Raw genomic sequence first — 8,635 nt, forward strand, 5'->3', positions numbered from 1 at the left:
AATCCCGCACAAAGAAGCAGACAGGCTGGCTGACTAATAAAGCCACCCTGATTGCCAATTCCCTCAAACCAGGTGATAACCATAAACACATAAGGAGGGGGAGGAAAAAGAGTCAGTAGCAGCTAGTAGGCCGGTGACGACGACCGCCGAGTGCCACCCGAACGGGAAGGAGAGCCTGCCTCGGTTGAAGTCGTGACAGTACCCCCCCTCTGACGCGCGGCTCCCGCAGCGCGCCGACACCGGCCTCGAGGTCGACCCGGAGGACTAGGCGCAGGGCGCTCCGGATGGAGGCGATGGAAATCCTTTACCATAGATGGATCCAACATGTCCTCCACCGGTACCCAGCACCTCTCCTCCGGACCGTACCCCTCCCAGTCCACGAGGTACTGTAGGCCCCTCGCCCGGCGTGTCGAGTCCAGAATGGCCCGTATCGTGTACGCCGGGGACCCCTCGATGTCCAGAGGGGGAGGAGGGACCTCCGGTACCTCACCGTCCTGCAGGGGACCAGCTACCACCGGCCTGAGGAGAGACACATGAAACGAGGGGTTAATACGATAATAGGAAGGGAGTTTTAATCGATAACACACCTCGTTTATTCTCCTCAGGACTTTGAATGGCCCTACACACTGCGGCCTCAGCTTCCGGCAGGGCAAGCGGAGGGGTAGGTTTCAGGTCGAGAGCCAGACCCTTTCCCCCGGTACAAACACGGGGGCCTCACTGCGGTGGCGGTCAGCGCTCCTCTTCTGCCTTCCAGTAGCTTGTTGAAGGGACTCCCGGACGGCCCTCCAGGTCTCCTTGGAGCACTATACCCACTCCTCCACCGCAGGAGCCTCGGTCTGGCTCGGATGCCATGGTGCCAGGACCGGCTGGTACCCCAACACACACTGAAAGGGGGACACATTAGTAGAGGAGTGGCATAGTGAGTTCTGGGCCATCTCAGCCCAGGGAATGTATCTCGCCCACTCCCCTGGCCGGTCCTGACAATACGACCGCAGAAACCTACCCACCTCCTGGTTCACTCTCTCCACCTGCCCATTACTCTCGGGGTGATACCCAGAAGTCAGGCTGACCGTGACCCCCAGACGCTCCATGAACGCCCTCCACACTCGGGACGTGAACTGGGGGCCCCGATAAGAAACAATATCCTCCGGCACCCCGTAGTGCCGGAAGACGTGAGTGAATAAGGCCTCCGCAGTCTGTAGGGCAGTAGGGATACCGGGCAACGGGAGGAGATGACAGGACTTAGAAAACCGATCCACAATTACCAGAACCGTAGTGTTTCCCTGAGAGGGAGGCAGATCGGTCAGGAAGTCTACAGACAGATGAGACCATGGCTGTTGTGGAACGGGGAGGGGTTGCAACTTCCCTCGAGGAAGGTGCCTAGGAGCCTTACTCTGAGCGCATACCGAACAGGAGGAGACATAAACCCTAACGTCTCGAGCTAAGGTAGGCCACCAATACCTCCCCCGAAGGCTCCCCACTGTCCTTGTCACCCCAGGGTGACCCGAGGAGGGTAGGACATGAGCCCACCGAATAAGGCGGTCCCGAACACCAAGCGGTACGTACTTACGGCCCGCCGGACACTGAGGAGGCGCGGGTTCCGCCCGTAGCGCCCGCTCGATGTCCGAGTCCACCTCCCATACCACCGGCGCGATCAGCCTCGAGGCGGGGATGATGGGAGTGGGTTCAGTGGTCCTCTCCTCCGTGTCGTAAAGGCGGGACAGTGCGTCTGCCTTTACGTTTTTTGAACCGGGTCTATAGGACAACGTGTACCTAAACCGGGTGAAAAACATGGCCCACCTTGCCTGACGTGGGTTCAGTCTCCTAGCTGCCCGAATATACTCCAGATTCTGGTGGTCGGTCCAGATGAGAAAAGGGTGCTTAGCCCCCTCAAGCCAGTGTCTCCATAAACACATAAGGAGGGGGAGGAAAAAGAGTCAGTAGCAGCTAGTAGGCCGGTGACGACGACCGCCGAGCGCCACCCGAACGGGAAGGAGAGCCTGCCTCGGTTGAAGTCGTGACAAGTTAGCTGTGTTGTTAGCTATCTCCTATGAACAACAGTGTCCTGACAAGAGAGCACATTTTCTATGCCAGGCGAAGTCACGCTTCATTAGCTCATTGTTCTAGATGTATACAAATAAATGTCACTAGAAAACAGCTTCAACAAATGCAAATGCAGCTACTGTTGTTATTCTGTTTGACGTGACTGTAAGTTAGCCGTTGATGACTAGCTAGCAACCAAGGGATAAGAATAAAAAGACTGAACGACTGGCAAACGAACCGATAGAACGAACAACCAGCCGGCTTGGGTAGCAACCTTAGATTTGTGTCGGGACTATATCTTGTGGAAGGATGAAATAGTATGAATAAATTCATCAAACTAACATTTTTAATGAAAATATGTCAATCATTTTTTAAATATATTGGTAAACTGTTGTATAGAAGTGATAATGCCCTTGAAGCCGATGTTTGAAGGATATATTGACACAGTTTGCCGGACCTCGTCTCGGGTCTAACAACACCCATGCCAATATATCCTCCAAACACTGACTTCTCAGGCATTATCACCTAATTGATCTCTGTCTGTGATAATAATGAGGGGGAGGTTATGATGAGAATGGATGAACCAATGTTAGCGTTGTATTATCTCAACACCTGTTTTCAAACCCACTGCAATGACTACATACCATCCATTATGACATGTAACTGTATATGACAGAAAAACCATGCCAGTTGGATTTACCCTTGAAGACATTTTAGTCCTTAGCCTCTCTGATTATGACTATTCTACTATGACATTGCTGCAGGTTTGGGAGAGGGGTTTACTACTGCGGTGATATGGACCTTAAAGTGAACCACATAGCAGCCTGGCTCCATGGCTGACGCGAGGGCCTTTGTTGCATGGTGGATTGGGAGGGAGAGGAGCAGGATATGGAGGGACCCTCCACAGTGTTTTTGACACCAGATCCCTCATAGCTCAACTCACATTATCTTGTAAAAGTCTTTAGTTGTGAGATGTATACCTTCGTCTGTCCATGGTTTCCACCAAGGGTGAAATCCCGGATCACAAGTAAACAGGGAATCTTTTAGTACATTTTTACTAGAGTCACCAAAGTGCTTTTTTAAATATTCCAGGAATGTGTTTGAGCAAGATGACAAACATGGCACCAGCGTACCTAAATGGTTTAGCATTGCATATCTCACTGGTAGCATTTCAGCTGTTGGTGCACAATGTCCGGACGGAGCAGGAAAATAAATACAGGTTATGAATACACTCTGGACACAATACTCTTTCTTATATATGCCACATATGTGCAGGTTAGCTGTTTCTAGTCATCTAACTACAGTTACTACATTTGCCTGCCTGTGTCTCACATCTGAGCCCTTCCTCCTCTTCTTAACACATGTAAATCTTTCAGACTTTTATTTAATACCTTCTCTGTCACAACGACTCCTGCAGGGACAACAGCTGACATGCCTGATCAGTCACTCTCATTCAGAATGACTTACTGTGTAACTGATGCTTAAAAATATGGCATCTTTAATGTGGAGAGATTTATTTGATAGCATTGTATAGCATTCCCAGGTCCATAGCAATTGGGTTCTCCATTTACTGATCATCTGGTGTTCAAAAAACACAGTCTGACATATTTTTTAAGCAGACATCTACCCTCATTATGTGTCTAGCTTTTTTAATGAAACACACAACAAGATAACATTGTCACATAGTCTAATAAGAATACACAGTCTACTGGGTTGTTGTAATTCAGGCATCTTTGTTCTTGCTCTCTTCTTTCTTCTAGTTCTCCCCTTCTCTTTCATGATTGTTTTGCTGGTCATGATGATATCTCTTTGAAAATGAGAAGAAAAGGGCAGGAATCAGTGTTCAATCTTTAGCATCTGTAGCTTCTGTAGCTACTACTGTCCCTTTTATGTATTTTTCCTGTCCACCTCCCCCCTCCTCCTTTTCATATATTCACCCTTGCCCCAGTATACTTACACGCACGCACGCACGCACGCACGCACGCACGCACGCACGCACGCACCTACACACACGCACACACCTACACACACGCACACACCTACACACACACACACACACACACACACACACACACACACACACACACACACACACACACACACACACACACACACACACACACACACACACACACACACACACACACACACACACACACTATCTCATCTTTCCAACCACAACAACTATAAAGCAAGCAGTGCATTGCAGTTCCATCTCTGAGAAATCAGCAACTGTGAGATAATTCTGTAACTAATAAAGTGAAAGGGGCCCTTTGATGGCTGGAGCTGAAAAGATATTTTATTTTTTGTGTGTGGGATTTGAGATGTGTGATTCTATGGAGCGAGCTGGCTCCCCTGCTGCTAGGCTCTGGCTAGAAGCTGGCCCCCCTCTGGATAATGTTATGGAGAATCGGAGGAATTTTATGGGTGTCTTTTCCCTCAGCCCCCTTTTTTTCTTTTGTTCCCCTTTGAAGAATGACTTTAGACATTTTATTTACATATTTAACCATGGATGAAAGAAACGCAGGGTGAAAAAAGAAAGCTCATTGGGTCCTTGTGGGAATTTTGATACGTTTAAATGAATGGAAATCTTATTAGGTATTTTATAAAATAATTGAAGTTAATGTTTTTGGTTTATGATGTCTCAAATATCTGCCTTAATTACTTGTGCTTAAGTTGCAGCCCAGTCTGTTACAACATGTGAGGTTTGTCATGGGAGAGAGAGGGGGACGTTTTAGACATGTTTTGTATTGTTGGCAGAGCTGAAAGGGCATGTTGATTAAACGTACGGGTGAGGTCGGGGTATAATCTTCTTAACCAAGGGCCTCCTCTCCTCATTCATGGCCCACAATAAGAAGAAACAACACTCTGTTGGAAGTGAGACTATTTATCCAGATGCCCTGCGCATTGTTCAGGGCTCCTGCTCTCCCTCACGATCACATGCATTTATTTAGCATTAGATTTTAGTTCATTTTAGTTGCTCCTATTATCAAATTTAACCTTTATTTAACTAGGCAAGTCAGTTAAGAACAAATTCTTATTTACAATGCGGCCTACCGGGGAACAGTCGGTCTTCTGCCTTGTTCAGGTGAAGAACAACAGATCTTTACCTTGTCAGCTCTGGGATTTGATCCAGCAACCTTTTCGTTACTGGGACCAATGCTCTAACCATTGGGCTATATTATGCCAATGAGGCTCAGGTGTTTGTAAACTAAATGGCCATAATTTTTTGGGGTCAGTCATAAGTAATAACGAACTTATTTCAGAAAAAAGTTTATTCAGAAAATGTGGTCAAATATTGCTTCTCTCCGACCCAGAGTGTGTAATAGGAAAGAGATGAAGGAATGACAACAGAAATGTAGAGGAACATAGATGGTAGAGTATTGAGTGAGACTCCATAACTGTCTGCAAGAATAGTCCCCTAAAAAACACTTTCTTTCCTATTTGAAATGCAAGGGCTTTAATAAGAGCATCCGTTTTAGTAAAGGGTCAGACGGTTTGAGGAAATGCGGTAATTCATTATTTAAGAGCCCTGCAAAACATCAAAGCCGACAGTATTCTTTACACATCTGGTTTTAATAGTTCAATAAAAATGAATTATTAATGAGTGCTAATTTGTCCCACTTCCTCTTCACGCAGCTCCAAGAAAGTATATCTCAGTCACAAGCAGCTATCCTTATATATAGGCTATTGTTGTGGCGCAGTGGTGTCGTGGATACAGTGAGTCAAACAGCCCATAGTGGAAACCCAACCCGCTCGTGGTATGTATCCACTGTGTTAGTGGTTGATTAAATGGAGCTAATAAGGGCACCTCACTGCTAGTGTTTATAGTGTGGATTAGTAGGGAGATCATGATGACGCATACGTCCACACAACAGGGAAAGTGACACCCGCCCTGTGACAGTCCTGCAATAAACACTGTTGTGTAATTAATTATGTTTGTTATGCATCAGATCCAATAACATCTGAGGCTCTTTGAAAATGGCAATATTAGTTTAGTAGTTTGTTCTTACATCACCCTCCTTTCAAGTGGTCACCATTTAACAGGCATATGAGGAGGAGGAGGAGGAGGGGAAGACGTCCCCTTTGAGTTTGCTCACCAGCTCCAGACTGAGCACTGAACCAAAACAGTTACAGTCAACTGCTTAACAAAACACATTTTTGTTGGATAAGTCATTTTGGATCCGATGGGAATCTGTGATGCTAAAATTTGTTTGCTATTTAACAGCTTTTCTCTGAACACAGAGGTTCAACATACACAACCATTTACATTTAAACAGGTTCCCCGGGACAAAATGCGTAGCCTATCAGCCAATTAATATCGTCGATTTACTTGCACGTGACAGAACGCTAAATTGTTTCTGGTCCCATCATATAACATGGCACACGTCAGCCCTGTGCTAACCTCAACAGGTGACACTGATTATATCCTGGCACAAATTCTTCGTCAGCCTATCAAATATTTTAGACTTTATGTCCTTCTAATGGCATTACTTAAAATAGGTCAACCCTTGCCACCAGAGGGATATTTTAAACCTACAAATTCAAGGTTTACTTTTATTCCATTGGTTGGTGGACCAGTGACCACTGTTTGGAAAGCTGTGGCTAGCGATCAATCGTTGATAAATGAACAATCAAACTACTCGGTGTGGCGGCGGTTCGGCACTGCTGTGCTGTGACGGGGTCAGAGATGGTAGGAGATAGTGATAGAGAAGAAAGTGAAGCAAGTATGGAGCATAGTGGTACAAATACAGGAGGGCGTAAGAAAGAGAAAAAGAAAGTGGGAAAGAAAGGGAGTAGGGGTTTGAAGGGGAGCGAGAGATCTATGGAGGCAGAAAGGAGGCAGAAAAGGAAGTTTGAGGAGAGCAACATAGTTTCCAACGCTAGCGGCAAATCAGAGGTAGAAAGTGCAGAGGAAGGGCAAGATAAGATGTGAGGAGAGCATGGAGGTGAGGAGGAGCAGAAAGTGATACTGAAGTTTAGGGAGGAAGGGGGAGTTGGGGCGATGAGTCTGATAAGCTTGGCGGCTGTGATAAAAGAGTTGATTGGGGAAGATGTCAATGCTAAGTGTTAAGAGAGGGGAACTTGTTGCTGTTCTGTAAGGACATGGCGCAGAGGGAAAAAGCTCTCAGAGTGAAGCAAATAGGGAAGTGTAAGGTGGTGTCGAGCAGCTGGACTGATCAAGCAGGGAAGCAGTGGATTAAAGGGGTGATAATAAGAGTGCCTGTGAGTGTTAGCACTAAAGAGGTAAGCGACAATTTGAGAGCAGGCGTTCTAGTGGATGTTCAAAGACTGCAAGCAACAAGGATGGAGTTAGGGTAGATAGTCTGTCTATTCTGTTACACTTCAAGGACAGGGTACTGCCAAATAAAGTCATTGTTATGTGAGGGCTTATGTAGCAAAGCCTTTAAGATGTTATAACTGCCAGAGGTCTGGGCATGTGGCAACAGCCTGTAAAGAGAAAAAGAGGTGTGCCAGGTGTGGAGGGGAGCATGAGTATGGGAAGTGTGGGGAGGGTGTAAACCCAAAGTGCTGCAGCTGAAGGGGTGCACATAGTGTGGCATGTAGTGGGTGTGAGGCTATGAAGCAGGCAGTGGAGGTGCAACAAGTGAGAGTGGAGAGAAGGGTGTCATATGCTGAGGCAGTGAGGGTGTTCCAGGTCCAGGGAGATACAGGTTCAAGAGAGATGGGTAGGAGCATCTAGACCAGAGATTAGAGGGCAGGATTGAGGCAATATGGTGTACATAGATAAGAGAAAACTGGTGACGTTCATAGCAGGAGCGATCAATAGCACTGCTAAAGTAGAGTCTAAAACAGAGAGGATTCAGCTAATAGTGAAAGCTGCTGGGAGACATCTGAGTGTGACAGGGTTGACATGGGAAGAGGTTTGAGATGACCAATCAGCCGAGGGTGGAGTCATGTATTACTAGATCGTAGTTATGGTGGTAGTACCACAATGGAATGCTCGAAGCTTGTTGGCTAATGGGCAGGAATTCAAGCAGTTCATTGTAGATATGCAAGCTAAGCCTGATGTGATTTATGTGCAGGAAACATGGCTCAAACCGAATGTGGAGTTTATCATCCAGAGATATGTAGTGGTTCGTAGGGACAGAGATGTAGGTGGAGGGGGGGATGTGCCACCTTCATAAAGCAAGAACTTCCCTACAGGATGCTAGGCAGAGGTATTGAACAGTAATGTGTGGTGGTGGAGGTGTGGTTGAGAGGAGGGGTGCTAGTGGTAGTGAACTACTTTAATCCTTGTCAGATATTGGACCTGGAGAGGGTGGAGGGCCAGGATAGAAGTAGATAACGTGGTGTGGGGATTGTAATGCTTTGTCGACAGTAAGGAGAGATCATTACCTCATAGTACGCACAGTAAGCCGAAGGGAGAAGGATGTGTCAGTGGATGTGGATGTGGATGGAGTTGGCAGGTGAGCGTTCGGAAGTGCAAAGTGAAATCAGTTTCAGGAGCTGAGTGAGCAGGTGATGGCTCAGGTGGATATGAGAGGGGATGTGGATTGTATGAATAACTGGTTGAGAACAGAGTTAGTGGGGGCAGCTACTGAGGCTATACCTAAGAGTTCAGGGAGGA

This window comes from Salvelinus fontinalis, chromosome 28 (genome assembly GCF_029448725.1).
Source record: "Salvelinus fontinalis isolate EN_2023a chromosome 28, ASM2944872v1, whole genome shotgun sequence".
Taxonomy (NCBI): Eukaryota; Metazoa; Chordata; class Actinopteri; order Salmoniformes; family Salmonidae; genus Salvelinus; species Salvelinus fontinalis.